Source organism: Phalacrocorax aristotelis, chromosome 7 (genome assembly GCF_949628215.1).
Source record: "Phalacrocorax aristotelis chromosome 7, bGulAri2.1, whole genome shotgun sequence".
NCBI classification, from domain to species: domain Eukaryota; kingdom Metazoa; phylum Chordata; class Aves; order Suliformes; family Phalacrocoracidae; genus Phalacrocorax; species Phalacrocorax aristotelis.
The window spans coordinates 24233451-24251631 of NC_134282.1; the positions used below are offsets into that span (position 1 = coordinate 24233451).

At 37.9% G+C, this 18181-nt stretch overlaps 1 protein-coding gene across 10 annotated transcripts in view; it reads left to right on the top strand.

The window, feature by feature from the left end:
* PIK3CB (phosphatidylinositol-4,5-bisphosphate 3-kinase catalytic subunit beta) overlaps positions 1 to 18181 on the top strand; it is a 104491-nt gene that overhangs the window by 31408 nt on the left and 54902 nt on the right. For 7 of the 10 annotated variants that reach the window (XM_075099275.1, XM_075099271.1, XM_075099272.1 and 4 more), the window contains one exon: positions 11883 to 12002. The exons of the other annotated variants lie outside the window; for them this stretch is intronic. The gene's annotated coding sequence lies outside the window, so the exon portion shown is untranslated. The remainder of the gene's footprint in view (positions 1 to 11882; positions 12003 to 18181) is intronic. 10 annotated transcript variants of the gene reach the window in all.

An 18181-nucleotide genomic window follows, 5' to 3' on the forward strand; every position in this document is an offset into this window, starting at 1 on the left:
CTGTGGTAGTTGAAATGAAGAGCAAATAGGTTTTATGTGCTTTATATTAGGATGGATAAAATGTAAATGTTTTTTTAAGTGGCCCCATTTAAAAAAAGCCATTTAAGTGGCGACATATAATCATCCCAGCTAATGCACAGCCTCACTTTCCCTAGTGTCTGTGAAAATGCTGTTATTGAAAGAAAATCTCATTTATGGTATTTAAAAACAATAAAAGGATAAATTATTCCTAAAAAGGAGGTAGAAGCAGACTGTAGTACAGCAGCTAAAGTATTCTTAAAGCATCTTATTAAAAACTTAGTCTTTAGTGTATTGTCGTAATGGGAATAGAAATTTGAATTATTAACCCTCTTCTATTTATAGCTGTTTTCTCTGAGTTAATATTCCTGTTCTAGTTAACTTTGAGGTAAATTTTATGAGAACGCAGAGCAATTCTTGCCTTAGTCTATCACTGCAGCTAATCATTTTAGTGACTCAAGTTATTTTCTTTTTATTGTAAATTTCACAAATGATGTCGCTGTATTTTCAGATTTAGTTGCACTTTGATAACTTGTTAACTTTTATTACATGTAACTACAGGATTTAAAGAGGCCTTCAGCATTTGGTGGCCCTTTTTGTCTTCCCATCACTATATGCAGGTTTTTAAAATACTGGTACATCACTGCTTAAGACTGGTCTTCTGGGGTTATTGGCTCATGAGGATGAGAGATGCAGGCTATGTGCACTATACTGATAAAGCTTGAAAGAGCCAGACCTAATACATACTAATTATTATGAAAATTTTCCACCCTCTTGATGCCAAAAATTGCTGCTTCATCTTTAATTTAGCTAGGGCTTGTTGGCCAGGAAAGTAGCATACTACTTCCATTGTGTTTTTAACTCTATTTGTGGAGTAAAAAGGGGTTTCCACCTATGTAGTGGCAGTTTTCTCAAAAACAGGCAGTGTGGTTGGTTAGACCCCTTATATAACGAGGAGTCTTCAGAAACAGCAGAATTCCTGAAACTTTCAGCTCAAGCTTCTACGTTTTGGTGATTAACAGACCTGGTTAACCTGAAGCAAGATTTCTTGGGGTGTGCTGGCAAATGAAATGGTGTGTTGTTTAATTTTCTGTTGTTCTGCGATGTAGGTTTTTTTCCTTAAAATGTACTTGTGAGAAGCAAAATAGGATTATAGAGGAGCTTTGGGGTTTTTTTCTGACTTGTCATGGGAGAGAATTTGAAGGGAGTTAAGTCAAATATGTTTTGAGTCTTTCCTCAAGGCTTGCACTGCTTGGTAAATCACTGTTTTGCTGTCAAGTGAGAAATTTTTATCATGGTCAAACCGTTATTGTTTGTATGTATGTGGTGTTCATATGAAAACTGACAAGCTTTTGCTTTCATTTGCAAGAGTTGCATTTTTGATTTCTGATTTTACAGCATATTTTAAGAATTGCTTTCTTAACTACAAATGCTGCTGCTCCATTGCTCTTCTATGTGCCCAGGTTTATGTGCGTTGTATACTACTACCGCTTTTGCTTTTTGGAGGTGAAGCAACATGCTCTGGAACAGGAAGTTGTTCTGATGTAGTGAAGTGGTGGTCACAAGAAAGTCTCGATAGTGGTTTGCTCTGGAAGGAGGAGGAGCTCATTCTCGTTATCAGAGAAAGAGAGAGCTTGTAGGTGCCTATTGCCAGAAACTGATGTAAGTATTGATCCTGCTACCACTGAATTACATTCTCCAGCATGCACCTGCTGCCCCCTGTCCTCAGTCATTTCACACCTTACTTGTGAAAATGCCAGAGAATGTATGATTTTCAGCCCAGTCTTTGTCAGGTTCCTTTTTAGTCTTGCATTTTTAGAGATGTTAGACAGAAGGTTAAGAGGGTTGTATTTTATTCTTTCCATCTTGCTGTTCATGGTTCACCTCGGTGTCAAGAATTGCTTTGGAATTTGATCATATTGAATATAGAATTACTCTTAATTTAGTTAGAGCAGTTCTATTCACCGTAGCATCTATGACACTAAGAGTAAGAACACATTCACCTGTGTTAGAGATCTGCCAAGCAGATTGCCCTTGTCAAAGGGGAAGCTTATTCCCCAAGTATTTCTGTGCTCTGCCAGTGCTGCTGTCACACACATAGCTGTTCCTACTCTCTGTGCAAAATTCGCTGAGGGGAATACACACAGCAATGCACTGAAAAAGGTATTTAGGACAAGTTACAGCTCTAGTACTACTATAGCTCTGTTCCTTCTCAGTATATAGAAGTAAATTTCTCACTGCAGTGTTCCCTGATGCCACAAAAAGCTTTTACTTCTATCAGAAATAAGCCTGTAGAAAAGATAGTTCTTTAATCTACTGAAACCTTTTCATTAGTGAAGGAAGCTGAAAAATGCCATATAGTCTAAATTGCTGTGCTGAGCATTGCAGCTGATGAAAATAGAGGGGTTTTGTTTTGTTCACATTGTGTTCTGTAATTTTAGGTGAAATGTCTAAAAGCAGTGTAAAATGTATGGATACTATTAAAATCTGAGTTTTGGATCCAGATCCAGTTTTGAACTATTGATTTCATGAGAGGAGCGTTGTCTTTTGATTCTTTTTTTTTTTCCTTCCTTTTTAAAATGAAGCAGCCCCCTGCTTCTAGCCTGGGAATAATGGAAATTCAGGGTTCTTAAATTATGTAATGTTGTGAGTTGTCATGCTGAAATTACGCTTTCTATTTTTACTTTTTTTTTTTTTTCTGGGGGAACAGATGGACCCAAAAAACCCCAACACCCCCCCCCCCAATACCCACCTAAAACCCAACCAAAATTTCATGAGCAGAGCCTGGTAGCTGCCTACCTGTGGGGTTATTCTTCTTGGTTTTGATATGTAGTGACTTTCATAAACAAACCCAATTAAGTTTATTGATATGGAGGGGAAATTAAATTTTTAAAAAAGAAATAAAGATTTTGGTGATACTGGGAATTACTTATCAGCTCTAAGAAGACAGAATCTTTGATAGCCACACACTTTTTCTTGTTAAATAATGGATGTACACGATGATTGAGAAAGTCATAGAACTTTTATGTAAAGAGGCGTTACAGGAGACAGTCTACCCATATATTGCATTGCAGTTTTTATTATATTGAAGAAAAAATAGTTCACAAAAGGGATAAAATCTTGCTATAAATGTAGATGTTAATGTGGAGGTTTATATTAGAAACTGGTAATGTGATTGTAACTGGGAGTGATTTTGAGACCAAATTTCCTAATATAAAATTAAGCATTCTATATCGTAAACCCTACGCTGATTGCCATTGTACTGCCAGCCTTAAATTCACACGTAAGGGCTAAAAAGAACAGGGATATTGTAAAGCTTCTGTCATTTTAATGTTTCAGAGAAAAATGTAAGCATTAAAACAAAAGTTCAAACTCGTATTCAGGCTTGCTACTAGTTTTCTGTTCAGTTTTGCCTGATTTTCCCCACCCCTTTAAATGTGTATCAGGTTTGCTGTTGAGCAGCTAATACAAGCAGGGCAGTGGCTGTCCTTGCTTTCTTCAAACCCTGCTCATCTTGCTTCCATGTTCCTCTAGTGATACTCTCCCTTTCTGTTTTGCAACACAGTTGAGGTTCTTGGAGGATTTCCATATACACACACTGAGAACCTGAGTTTGTACATCCTGGATTACAACATGAAACTCCTTTGATAACAGCCTGAGTTTTCAGCACCAGAGTATGAAGTAATAGAATTCTCACTACCTGAAAGAGGGGGGAGTGGGGAGCAAGACCAAATTAAAATGCACAATGTTTTATTACCTGAAAGAGCTTAATAGATTTGCTTTTGAGTGTTGGATATAGGTGAAGGTAAACTGTATTTGTTAGGTGCTTGAATTTTTCCTTCATCACAAGAAACATTCTTAGTGATTACTTTTAGTTTCAGATAGTATTTACTATATACGTTATGTTAGTGATGAAACACTATTGCTATTTGTCGTGTGGCAGTGTTTGGAATCAAACAGCAAGTTGGAGTGCAGCAGCAAGTTTTTGAAGTACACTTAGCCAGACAGTACTGTGTTTGTTCATAATCTCTTGCAATCCATGCTTTGCTGTTTGTTTTAATTGTAAAGAGCAAAGCCTTTAAACTGGTACCTGGAGCAGAGTGGGAAGTAGCTTAACAAAATGGTTCATAACAATTACTGAAAAATTAATCATTTAGTCTTGCTATTTACTAATGTGTTCTCATTTATATCAAATATGCATACAACAAAAAGCAGAATCTGGGAACTAAGTAGAAGTAAATTTGCATAGTTTCACGATATTAGGTATTTAACAATGTAAATGGGAAGCGAAACATCAGCATTTGAAAGTAATGAAGAAAATATAGACTACACAGAAGAGATCACAAGAAACTGAAATCACTAGTAGTCCTATTGGTAATGTTTCAGGTAACTAAATAATTGTGATAGAATCTTTGCAGAGCCAAGATGAAGACTCACTGTCTTATTTCTCTGTTTAAAATGCAAATATATATGTATTCATTTAGTAACTTCTGGGTGGAACCAGTAGGGGTTTTTACACCTGTGAGACACTACTGAGTAGAAAATGCAACAACAAAGGCTGTATTCAGGTGTCCTGAATTCTGAGGAAGTGCCTTGTGAGTGAGAGCTATGCACCTTATGTCTTTCAGAGTTTAATCCGACAGAGGGAAATCATGGAGAGGATTTCATAAACTTTATAATGTCTGAAAATGGCCTTGAGCTCGTTAAATGAATATAAGATTTCTTTATCAAAAAATGATAGTGTGGAGGTAATCCTGTTCCCTGACAAGTCCTTGTGTTCTGTGTTATGCTCAGTAATTAACATAACTTTAAAAGTAGGTTTTAAAACAAAAGTATGGGGCAGAATTGTGGTGTGATACAGGACCAGAAGACCCAGTGCTTCACTGACATCTCACACGTATAGGAATTGCTGTGCTGCTGGCAATTATGCCCTCTTCCTTGAGACTTCTGTTTTAAAATACTGCTTTAGAGGCAATGAAAATCCATGCAGAATGTGATTTTTTTTTATTGCTTGCAATCTATTTTGTATACAGAAAGATGAATTTTAGTAGTATGACTGCTGAGGGCATGCAGTGATTGCAGGCCCATTGATTGGCAGTTCATTAACTCTTGCAGACAGCCCTGTAGATGGCATGAGGGCTTGTGCACGGTGGTGGATTTGTTTGCACCTGCCTAAACTACTGCCTAGGGGTTAATTTAGCTCAGCCTTGGAGCTTCATGCTCTGTGTGTGTGTGTTATTCATGCATGTGCTCTGTGACCACAGCTTCTAATTCTTCACTTCTCTAAGCCAGATTTAGTGAATCAGATATAGAAAAGCTGCAGCACTATCCTGGAGGTGTAAGTTATCTGTGAGCTCTGGGAGGAGATGGGAGAACTTACCTCTTCACATGGATAAGTCTGTTCAATCTAAGCTGTTCATTTCTTTGTCATCAGCTTTGTAGGTACTGAACCAGTTGGGTAATCCCTTGTGCCCTAAATTGGATTGGAACTAGAAATGACCTGGGAAGTGTTACTCATTTGACCCCATGTTTATGAATCGATACAAAGGAAATCTAAGCACTTGTTTGTGAGTCATAGGAAATCATAAAAATGCTTCTGTGTTTATAAAATGGTCACGCACAGCCTAGAACTTCGTGCTTTTTGAACTGTAGAGTACCCTCAGATCTAGTACGTTCTCCAGCACAGGATCTGTCTTACGATGTTTTGGTATTCTGCAGTTATTGTTGTAAGTTATCAGCACTGGCAGCCAGCCCTCTCTAATACGGAGTGCATTTGCAGGGTCTCCCATGTACAGAGATGTTGCTAATCTTGATTTCTGCACAGTGTGCTCAAATGGGAGAATGATTAGTTGCCTAACAGAATGAGAGGGGAAAAATTTGCCATCTACTAGAGTCTGTTTTTTTGTTAAGCTTCGTTAACAGTGATGTGTTTCCCGTTCTGCTTTGCCCACAGGCATTTATTTTGAAGGTGGCAGAGCAGAAGACAATGGTTGAATCATTCTGGGAAAATAAAAATTAATTGTTTTTGTTTGTTGATCCTAAATCACGCAGGTGATGCCTTGCCATCTGGAAGTGTCTGTTCTTTGCTCCTTTAGTTGAAGGTCCTTCATTTTCCAGTGCCAGTAAGAACCCAAAGTCTTTTGTTCTTTTGTTGACTTTATTGTAAAGACAAAAGATTGCCATTGCCTCGCAACTTCAATGATCCGAGTTCTAAACTATACTGAGCAGGAGGATTACTGGGTTACTTAACCTCATGCACCATCAGGATATATCACTGTGAAAGTGGGATTCCCCCTTCCACCACCCCCCGAAATTAAATTATCAGTAGCTGACACCCTGTTAGAAGTCAGTGTTTTCAAAATAAAGAGTTGATGAAAACTTGCAAGATCTTTTTGGTATTGCCTTACAGTTCTAAGCTGAAAGGAATTCAGCAGTGTGTGTAACCAAGGTTAAAAAAAAAACCTGTTTTATTGTAAAGCATATTAGTGTGTACTTGTGTGAGTATAAATTTCTCTTAAACAAGCTTGTTAGACACTGAAAAGGGGATTTCACAGAGGTGAGCCATAGCTCGGTGAGGCTGGCCCTCTGGGTAGAGTGAACGTGGCTTCATTACGGGTGATTCATAGCAGTTGAGTACAGAGCTCCTGTGCTGCATCACCCACTGAGTAAATGTAATTATGATATCAAGTTCTTAATGAAGACATGTGACTGAATATACCTTCAAATTATGTTTCTATTTCCCATTTAACTTAAAGAATAACACTGACCCACATTATTTATTCATGTAAATGCTTTGTGGTCTTTGTTTTGTCCGTCTTGAGGAAAAAAAAACAACCTGTAAACTGACTTGTAGTTCTGAAGTAGATCTCTTTTTGCAACTCATTTGGCTTAGAGCTTGGTATTCTGCAGTTTGTCTCTGCTTTTTTATTTTTATTTAAACTTTCTGTGGGTATTTTTATGTGATGAGAGCTTGTAGCTTTATGCCTGTTTTGGTTAAAAAGATTTTATAAGAGATAGGTGGGTTTTGTAAAGCAATTGTGTTCTGCATTTTAAAGTGACACATTTTAGGAAAGGTTGAGTCTTTCTTTTTCAGGATATTATTGTCAATAATATCACCAACACCTGTGAAAGTAGAACACGAGGAAGAATATTGCTGGGTATATAACAGCATGCTCTCCATTAAAAATAAAATAAATTGTCTGTTGATATTAGTGCAGAAATGAGTGTCACCTTTAAAAGGCTAAAACTGGTCTCTGCTGTTGAAGAGACTATTGGCACTGCACAATTAGGATGATGCTTATGTACAGTTCTACTGTTTGGATCAGTCTGCATGCAACAATATGCATTATATAGGAAATAATTTTTTCAGATTCAGGCTTAACTTGCATTTTCAACATTTGCATTAAGGTGTGCAGTATGTGGAAGTTGGAAGCTTCTGTGATTTAGCCAAATGTGCACAGTTGCAAGTTCTTTTTCTAACTGTTTTAATTCCTGAACTTGGGTTGTAGTGGCTTAATTACTGAGACAGTGAAAGTTCATGAAGAATTGTGCGCTTATTATTGTTGAAACCTAGGGCTGAGGAAGGAGGGTAAGAGATTGTGGCTTTATATTTCTCAGTACTTTTTTCATTTGAAGATATTTTGTGTATCAGACTTGGTGAAGTGGTGAGTTTGTTCATTGCTGAGTGGATGCTACGGCAGCTAATTCAGCTTGACATTCACTTGTCCAATCTTCAGTGCTATTGAGAGCATGAAATGCACAAGACAGCTTTGAGGTAGCTGAAGATGTGAACCAAAAGCTCTAAAATATCTTAGCTGTATGTTTCTCTATGTATCGCTGTCCAAAACATCTGCTAGCGCTCCCAGTGCTGGTTCTGATGTCTTCCTCAGCTCATTCTTCCAGAGAGGAGATTTATTTGCAGAGAGGAACAATCTCAAGAAACTGCTGTATCATGTCATTGAACTCGCTCAGAGTTCCTTATCCTAAAGCAAACCCAGAGTATCCTCTCTAACAAACAGTTTCTTTGTGTGCTCTGGCAGAATTTACAAAGGAACAAGCCTGATGGGTCTAGAAGTTATTATAGAGTAGAGGACCATAGGGCCAGGATTAGCCCGGTAATTTTTATGTGGCACCTTGTATTGCTTATGAACGAATTTTTTCTTTTTTTTTCCTCTTTTCTTTTCTTCTTTGCAAGTGGCATACCTCTCTGGCTTGTAATTGTTTCTTTCTTACATCAGATGCCACACAGGAGTTTTAGGCAAAAGTTTCTTGCATATTTTCCACCTTTCTGTGGTACAATTTTTTTGGTCATACATTCATAAGTGTTTCTGTGGACAAAAAGTAGTATAGAGGGTAGCTATAGAACTGAAGAAAGTTTTACTGTATCGTCACAGGCATTTTGATTGTCACCACACAATTTCATGATTCCTGAATTATTTTGTAAGATTGTTAATATTTTTTTAACCAGTTATGATTTGCATAAAAACAGTATCTGTGTAATACGTGTAATGAAAGGATTCACAAAAATAATAATTTTGCAAAATACAGCATTTCATGCAGAAGGTGGAAACTAAAGTGGAATAGGATTTGTTTTAGGTCCCTGGTGGCACTTTCTGCAGAAGTGGTATGAGCAGGGACCCAAGGGCGGGTGCCCAAGGTGGTTTTGTGTTGTGTTTTTAGCTGAGGTCACAGTCAACAGAGGCCCGTGAAGGAGGCCCTGCTGGTAATGTCCAGGTGACAGTTCTACTTTTCTCATGTTCTGCAGAGATATGCAGTGGGGAAAAGGCATGTGCTCATCAGACTGTCCAGTTTGTGTTCGCTGCTTGAGGCAGTTGCTTCAAGCCTTTCTGATCTTTTAATCTGTTCCCAGAAATTATGCTTGCATTTTTCTTATGTAGTTGGAGTTCTCACTAGCTGTTTATGATAGTTAAAAGGCCAACAGAGATTTTTACCTTGGTCTGTTAGTTAATATAGTCAACAGCCTTTGAAAAATTTTCCACTCATGCTTTGAAAGTAGAAAGTGTACTGGTATATAAAAGGTTGACCATGATGTGATCTGCAGTTACGCTGATAACATCTCTTGTAACCTCTGTTCTGCTGATCTGAAAAACGAGAAGGTTGATTAGCTAGAAAAATAAAGTTGCACACTGTCATCCTGTAATGAAGGATTTGTTTCTGATGCTTCAATATAGTAGTGGGTAGTTTGTCTGTATACATTAAAGACGTTTTCAGGTCTGGAGGGCTAGCCATTCCACTAGCTATCCTCAGTGTACAGTTGGTTGCAGAAGACCAGCAGAAAGCTTATTGTCATGTCTGAATTGCAGTTGAGATGCAAACTGCTGTGAGAATAGAGAGGGAAAAGGAGAGGGAGCTGTAGGGAAGCTAGCAGAAATCCAACAAGCAAGAGACTGGGGAACAGAGGAATTGATAAGCTGTGACAGGACCTATTCACAGTGTACTGGCTTGTTAAGTGTGTACAATTTATGGACCTTAGGTATTTTCTTGGCTTTATGCATGTGCCTAACCCTCAGATTGGATGCCAGTGCATTGACCACTGTGCTAATACATGTTTTCTTTCATTTCTCACCAAGTTCTGAATGAGGCATGAGGAACATTAGCTCTCTTTGCCTTGCGAGTGTCTTAGAGATGAATACAGTGCAGGAGGTTGACTTTGTCTAAGATGGGCATGCTTTGGAGCATGATCGGAACCAAGCAGCTGTCTCCCATTCCAGGTCACAGTTTGCATTATGTGGTGTGGAGAGAAAGGAAAGAATGAGACAGAAGAAGGCTTAGAGAGAAATTGCAGCACTAATATGACTGCCTGCTTTCTCTTCTTGTACTCAAGTTATTTCACAAAGTGCATTTTTTGTAGTGCCAGCCTTGGTTGCTTTTCCTTTTTTTCAAATGCACTCTTAGTCAAGAAATCTGACAACGCATCTGTGTTACACATTGTTCCCATTTATGAACTCAGTAAAATGGGTAGATTATATAGTATAGGGAAGCAATTAGAGTCACAGTTTTTTTCCAGTGTATCAGTGCTGGTATTAGAAAAATAATGTTTTGCATTTTGCCTGAGATTTCTTCATTGCATTTGGGAGGCTTCTCTATGTTTTGCCAACTGCTATGGAAGCGGTTGTTGTTAGGGTAAATTTATGTTGTATGTACCGGGAGTAACATATATGCAATTTCAAAACACTGTCCTATGTTGGTGCTGGTAGGTTTCCCATGAAAGGTTTCCTATGAATTTAGAATGGTGTGTTAGGCTCCCACCATCTGATCCGTCATCACGTGACTAGGTAGCAAGAGATTTCTAGAGGGTTCGGACATCCAGTTTTTCAGTTAAAAAGACATCCTCCTGCCCCAGGGTATGGTACTTAAGACAAACTGTGTCCCTTCCCTTTGAGGGGCCACAGATCGTGAAAGATTGCTTCCTTGTGTAGAAATTGTGGAAGTAATGACTTTTGTATCTACAGTATAATGTGTTTGACACCCCCTGCCAAGCTCCTCCCTCTGGCTGCTAGCTTTTGATTCTGATTTTTCTGACTCCATAAACACAAATATTGGCATGGCTGTAAAACATTAATGCCAGACTGGTACTTAAGCATTGGTTATGAGAGATTCACACTGTTCCTTTGTCCTTTCAATTCCTAAATCGTGTAAGGCTGCCTTCATTTTTCTGTAGTCTTCCTTTTTGGCTGTTGCTTGCTGTAGGCTCCTAGGCTTTAATCATTAGAAGCTGCTGGACTAATTCATACCTTTATGCGCCACAAAGTTGTTTTCAAAAGGTTGTGCATGGAGTAGTACCTTGATTTTTTCAGACCTAAGCAGATGGGGCATCAACTATTTTCCCCTCAAAGCCACTGAAGAAATCTTAAGTTGCTTTACAGTGCTCTGCATGCTGATCCCTAGAGAGGTTCTCCTCTGGGATGGAGGGAGTGATAGTCCTCCGTACTGCGTCGAGTTCCTACAAGCACAGTGTGGGCTACTTAGTGTGGTTCTGAAAAAGAATTGTTTCTGGGAGGAGGAGGGTAGTTACAAGCCTTGTGTTTTGTGGCTTGGCCTACAAACCTGTAGATAATATCAGTGCAAACTGATAGCACTGCTTTGTTCTCGAGGAGGGTTTAAATATTTCTTGTTTATCTTACTTTGCCGAGAGCCTGGTTTGCAAGGTAGAGCTAAATGGAGATGATGTCTTGGCTCTGTGGAGATACTTTGTCCAGTACATCTGCAGGATGTTGCTAAGAGGAGACCTGTTGAACCTTTCCCCTGCTGTTTCACAAGTTGAAATGTGAATAGGAAGATGGGATCACTTGTGTCATCAACTCAAATTCTCCACAATGGAACTACAGATGATATTCCACTCTCTCTAAAAAAAACCAAAAAACAAAACACCCCAAAAAGCCAAAGCCAAAATCCAGCTTGCAGCCAAGTGCAAAAGACATGTGCTTAGGAGAGTGAAGGCAATTCTATTTCCCTTTCTTTTATCTTTAATTGCAGTGGACGTTTGTTGATTTGATCCAAATTGAGGGTACAAAAATCTAAAAACATCTGTAGCAGCTAAAAATGTTTTGGCTATGTAATTCATGATTGTGATACCTATACTGTTAGAATAAACAGCATTTTGAACATTTTTTTTTTTATTTTATTTTCCTTATTTTGTTCTGGTAACCTAGCATTTGAGGATTTTACATTTATTTGGTTTCTAGGTTGTATAATGTGAATATGGTACTGCAGTGTTCGAAGAGAATGAAAATGTGTGTTTAAACAGGTATTTCTGCACAGAAAGTTTATGGAGCTATTAAACCAACTGTAAATTGACGATTTTCTCATTTGGTTAATTACATTTACCAATTACATTTTTTTAGGTCACATTTAGGTCATCTTGTGGAACCTTCTGAGAAAACAAGGGTAATAGTAAGAAGATGATGTTTAATAAATGAATCTTCACTACACAGTCAGAGTGAAACAGGAACAGCTTCTCTGGAGTAAGTAATAAAGTGTTTTGCTGGGGGTTTTTTGTTTTTGTTTTTCTTGTAAAGTCAGTACCACAGTTATTAGGCTGCTATTGTATTTAACGTTGTTATAGTTGCATTAAAGAAATATCAGTGACTCCATACTCATTTCAGTTGATCAGCTGGTAATGGACACTTTTGGACTCTTATTGAAGCATCTCCCATCTTGGAAGCAGTTGTATCTTATGCAATTTAGAAGTGCTTCAGATTTTTCTCTTGGCTGCTGTGTGTTCTGGGTATGGTTTTGAGCCGGAAGTGGCCTAGTAGAGATGGAATTACATATAATCCCTGATTTGATGGCACAAGTTAAGGCCCTGCCTGTATCTTCCAGGGAATTTGAAAATGTAATTGGTTTTTTGGCTGTAAGTTTCTACTCCTTGCACTTTTTGTGTGACTTTGATATTTTTGTGGTCGGTATTTTAATATTGTATTGCAGTTCCATCATCTATTAAACTAACGTAAATCTTCAATTTATGGATCTCAGATATGTCTTTTCTTCACTGTTCTAGTGAACTTCTAGCTTTTCTGGATTCTAGGCTGAGATGTGTCTCTTATGAAGCTTAGCTGCCTAACTCGAGGACTGTGGATTGCGCCTTTTGGTATTAGATACCTGAGCATTTATATACTGATACAGAATTATTCTTAATTTCTATGTGCTTCACTTACTTGAGATGGGAGATATAATAATTTTTCTGTCAGTCACCTTGTTTGCATCAGATTGTAGGATGTTTAAACATATTCCTGTAGAGGTTAGAAACTGGAAAAAATCTGCATAATTTTCTGCCTGCAGACTTTACTCATGTAAATGTGGTTCTGCAGGATTCACTGGGTATACACTGGAATGTAAAGTTAGGAACGAAAAATAGAACTGGCCATTAGAACTGAAAGGAGTGGAAAATGGTTTTAGTTTACAGCAAGTATATTTTGGCATATTGCTTTATTGCAAAGAGGAAATGACTCTTCTTAGCTTCTTCTTTAAAAAGGGATGTGTACATGGTGTCATAATTTTGGGTAGAAAAATGTCTGTGAAACCTAGTCAGGCAAACTGAACTTTTCCTACTTGGTATTTTTTCCAAAGTGTTTTTAACAGGCAAAATAACGTATTTGGATTGATAACTTGTTTTTTTACAGGCAGGAAATAAATTATTATAAAATTTCAATTAAACGTGAATTTAAAGAGATTGATGTATGTTAGTTCCCTTTCTGTAAGTACTTGAAGCAAATGCTGCGACTTGAAGTCAGCACATGTAAATATGTATCGGTTCCTGATCTAGGCTGTATGTCAAGTGGCTGGTAAAGATACTTGTGAAGGGTTCTTGTAGCACCTGATACCTCAATTCTGACTTCTGAAGTTTTTATAAACTGTGTTGTATTAAGCTATTCGTCTTTTACTGACTTGCTAGACAATGCAGTAGAAATACAAGCACCTATCAAAATATCCAAATGAAAAAATACCTATTTGCTGGTTACACATGTAGTTTGACAAATTAGTTCTTGACTCCAGTAAACAAGTTACTGAAACAGATGGGCAATAAAGTTGAAACTGAGCTCTCCAAGCAAATGAAATGAAAAATGCCCACTGGAGACAGCTTTAGTCTTGTTAAATCATTGTATACAGGCTTGTGCCAAGCACAAAACTTGCTCGTGTGTTAAGTAGCCAGTAAACTTGTGTCCACCACCCCCGCCTTTTTTTTTTTAGGGACTTAGGGAATTCAGATGTTATAACCTAAATTTTTTTCTAATTTGTTATTTTGGGGAAATGTTTTTGAAGCTTTTTTGTTTTGATTTGGACATTTATGTATGCTTGTACAGATTTCAATCATCATGAAGTCATTTGCAATTGGAATCCTTCATTAATGTACTAAAGACATTAAAAGAAAGTCTGAGTAGTGTCTATATTCGCAGATGAAAAGCCAGGTAAAGTTCTCATGAAGTCTTGAAAGCAGATGCTGACCCTCACAGCTGTGGAAAAGTAACCCCACGCACCAGTCAGGCTGCTAAAGGCAGATACTGAAGGCTCCAAAGGTAGCTGCTTTTCTGGGCGTCAGTAGGTTGAGCGCGAGTCAGCAATGCGCCCTTGCGGCGGTGAAGACTAACCACACACCGGCTGCCTCAGCAGCAGGGCAGCCAGATGGTCAAGGGAGACGGTTATTCCCCTTCACTCATAGCCTCTGAAGCTGCATCCAGAACGCTGTCTCCAGTTCTGGGCCCTCAAGAAGCAGTGAGATGCTTACAAACTGGAGCATGTCCAGCGGAGGGCTGCTGCTCAGGCGATGGGGGCTGCAGCATGTGACATTCAAGGTGGCGGGTGTGCATGACCTTTGTTTGGGGAAGACAAGGGGAGAAAGATCTTTACTAGAGTTTTCCGCTGCCTGAAGGAAGATTATAGAGATGTGTCCAGATGTCTTGAGTGGCAGAGGGAGACAGAATGCAAGTGGTAGAACGCAGAAGTTGCAACAAAAGAGATTCCAATTGAACATAAGGGAAAAATATGTCACTGTGAGGGTGGTTAAGCACTGGAGTGGGTTGTTCCTGGAACCTGTGGAGACTTTCAAAATTAACTGTGCAGACTCCTAAGCAACATGCTTTAACTTCAGTGTTGAAACTAGTCTTGGGACCACGTGACTCCCAGAGGTCCCTTCCAACCTAAATTAGACTGTGATTCGTAGATAATCTTAACTATTTTTGGTCCTTATGATGAATGGCCAGGACTGCTTTATTACTGTTAATTTCCCGACAAAAGTATTGCTTGTGTGCAATTTTTAGGATTATTTTCTACCAAATGGCATTATATTTCAAGCTGTCTGTATAAATATAATGAAAAAGATGCATAAAATACATCTAAATATTTGCATTAGACTTGAATTGTTGGATTTCTTCCAGTGTTTGTTCAGCATTGAACAGTCCTGTTCATATAACAAACGGCTGTGAACAGACACCTCTGAATCTGTGTAGCGGGTGACATTGAAGCTGGTGTTGGAAGAAAACTAACTGCAGAAATCCAGACCAGATTGCTCTATGTAAGAAACCGACCCAGTCAGGAAGAACGTCTAGTCTGATGAAACATGGTTTTTTTTTTTTTCCCCTTAAAGAGCATCTTTCTGACTTTTAGTATCCATGGCATCTCTGTATGTGAGCCTTAAACACCATCTGCTTATGAGATAGCTCTGTGTTTGGGTCCGCATGCCTTCCTTTTAGCATAAAATTTTACTCCTAATTAATTTTCCACTGTTTTTAATAGTTTCACTTTTGCCTCTCTTTCTAGATGCATACAATCTGTCTGCTGGAGAATAACCCTCTTTCCTAGAGGTTTTGATTGAAATATCAGAAATAATTGAAAAATGAATCTTTTAGCCCCTGTGTGAAGGTATCTATATATAGGAAAACCTCAATTTCTGGTCTCAACTTTTTTTATAGTAGGAAGTCATCTAGCTCATAATTTAGAGATGTGACATTTTAATAGCTGGATGGGAAACAGTTGGCTGCTGGTGAAATTTGATGGTCTAGGTCCATTTGTGCCATTGAAAAGGAGAGGAAATATTAACCATTTATATATTTAAATGTCTTGTAAGTGGAACGTTTACTCCTCCTTTCCTTGCTGTTTATAGTTGAACAAGCAATTACTCTCAGTTGTAGAACAGGCAAGAAAAAAACAGAGGACAGAGCTAGTACTGATTTAGTATTTCCTAGTTTTTTTGTTAGACTATTAAGAATTCTTGTACAATTCTTGTAGAGCAATGGGGGGGAGGGAGGGATGGGGACCCTACAGTTTACTTAGTACCATGAATCAATAAAAGCACAATTATTAATGCATCTTTTCAGATTCATGACAGGCACATTACATAGTCTTTTGAATAATAGCTTGAGTTGTTTTAAAGCCAGCCGTTTAGGCTGTAGTTGTACATATATTTTAAAAATGAGCTTAGGAACCGGGCAAGCCGGCCCCGGGGCTGGAAGAAACTGTCACTCTTCCTCCACTACTCATCTTGCTTCTATTTACATCTTCACTTTGCTGGCACAAGCAGTTATGCAGCATTGCAGGAAACTGTCTGACTCACCTGTGTTAAAATTACATCTCTGTTCTGGGTTAAGGTTCAGCTCTTTCTCTTCCTTTCCCCTACAGTCTGATGGTCCAGACCTCTTTCTTCCCATGTGCCAGCTCTATTAATCTCTTGTGTTAAGCTTGGTTTGTTTTTTTTTTTTTTTTAAATAGTGAGCATCCTATCATTTAAATGTTTACTAGAATCTTTTTTTAATATTAGAACTAAACATATCCTAACATTTCATGCTAACCTTCCCCTAGTACATGAAATATCTACAGTGATCTGGATTATCAAAAGTGAATTGTCTAGGTTGTGAACTAACCAGGTCTAATCTTCTCCCAAATCTTTAGTCTCATCTTATTATCCTGGAGTGTGCTAGACAGAATTCATTAGTCGTCATGTCAGGTGCCTCTCTGCTTGCTGCTATTTAAAACTTACTAAAATCTGAGAGCTGTTTACAAATTTTCCTAAAGGTGAATGTACCAGATAGGTTCTCACAGCCCAATTGACATAGGATACTGAATTATTTGGCTGGGCTTTTTGCTTCATTTGAGCTGTTCTCCTTCTTGTCTCCCTGACTCTGTTGGTCAAGGTGTCAAATTAACTGTTACTTACATGACAGTGCTCTTCTAATATGCTGTCATCTTCCATTTCTTTATATTGTCTCCTGTCTTTATCATGCAGAACTAGATTCCGGTGAGCTGAAAGTGGATGTTTTCTTGCAGTGGCCCCAGCTTCAGGGTGATCCAGTGATCAAATGCTTCTTAAGACAATTTCAGACAGTAGCATTTAAATATAAAAGAAGTTTTTCTTCTCCGTCCAACTCACTTTAGCTGTACAATACAAAATGGTAGTCTGAAACGCCTTATTTTTAGATATATATATTTTAATGTACCTATATAGTACTTTCAAGATGGAGCAAAGGATAGTCATGACTTAGCTGTGAGAAACTGTTATCTTAGTTTTGTACTTTGTGTTCATTATGACTGATGTGCTGCCTGTAAATTGTCTGAAGTCTGTTAGAAGCCTGGGACTTCAGTTTTATGCATTTGTTTGGTTTATCATGAATAACCTTTGGAGGGAGCAGGATCTGTGTTTACTTGCCTGAGTATAAAGTAATAAGGAGTAAGAATTTCCTTTTATCCTCATTGTTTGAACCAGCTCTGATAAGACTTCCAAGTCTGGAATACCATTTTAATAGTGTTGTTCTCTGCCTGTAGACTTGTTCTGCAGGAAAAAATTTCTGAAGACAATAATCTCATTTACAGCTACTTTTTAAATTACATTTTCATTGAATCATAGAATAATTTCCATAAGAAGGAATGACCAGAGGTTATCTAACCTAACCATCTGTTCAAATAAAGTTGCTTAAAATTAAATTAAATTTTAATTTGAACCCATTTAACATGTTTGCATTTTTTTCATATCTCTTAAGTCCTGTTGAAGTCAACTGCAAATTCAGGTGCTCAGCATTTCTTGAAAACTGGGCCACTTTTTAATTTAGAGGCATTAATATTAAAGTAGAAACTCCATTGTGGTTTTAAAATCCTGGCTTCAGTTTTTAAAACTTAGTGCATAATGCTATGGGTACAGCAGAGGAATAAAGCTACAGAAGGTGAACAGGCAAAATAATCAGGGACCATGGAAAAAAAACCTAAGTAAATTCTCTTTGTGGAAAATTAAGTTATATTTCATGAGGTGAATGAGAGAATATAAACTTGAATAGCCGAGAGACCACCCTTGGTACCAGTCTGAGCACTGAGAGGGAATGACATTTAAATAAGACCTTTCATGTTTTCTATACATAGATATTTTTAGAAAACTAAATGGTGATATTTTTATTCTGATTTCTGGAGGAATCCTTACTAAATGGACACTTAATTTTCCATTCCATAGGGCCAGCTCATGTGGCAGTTGAACTACACTGCTGGGAAATATTTATAGTGCCACGTGATCTTTAAAAATAACTTCCCAGGCTACATTGTCGATGTCTTGAATTCTTAAAGTCTTTGCTATTGTAGATAGGTAACCATGATGTTCCTGGAATGGAAAAATCTTAGCTTTGCTGATTTAGGCATTTGTATTTATAATTAAGTTGTTTGTATTTAC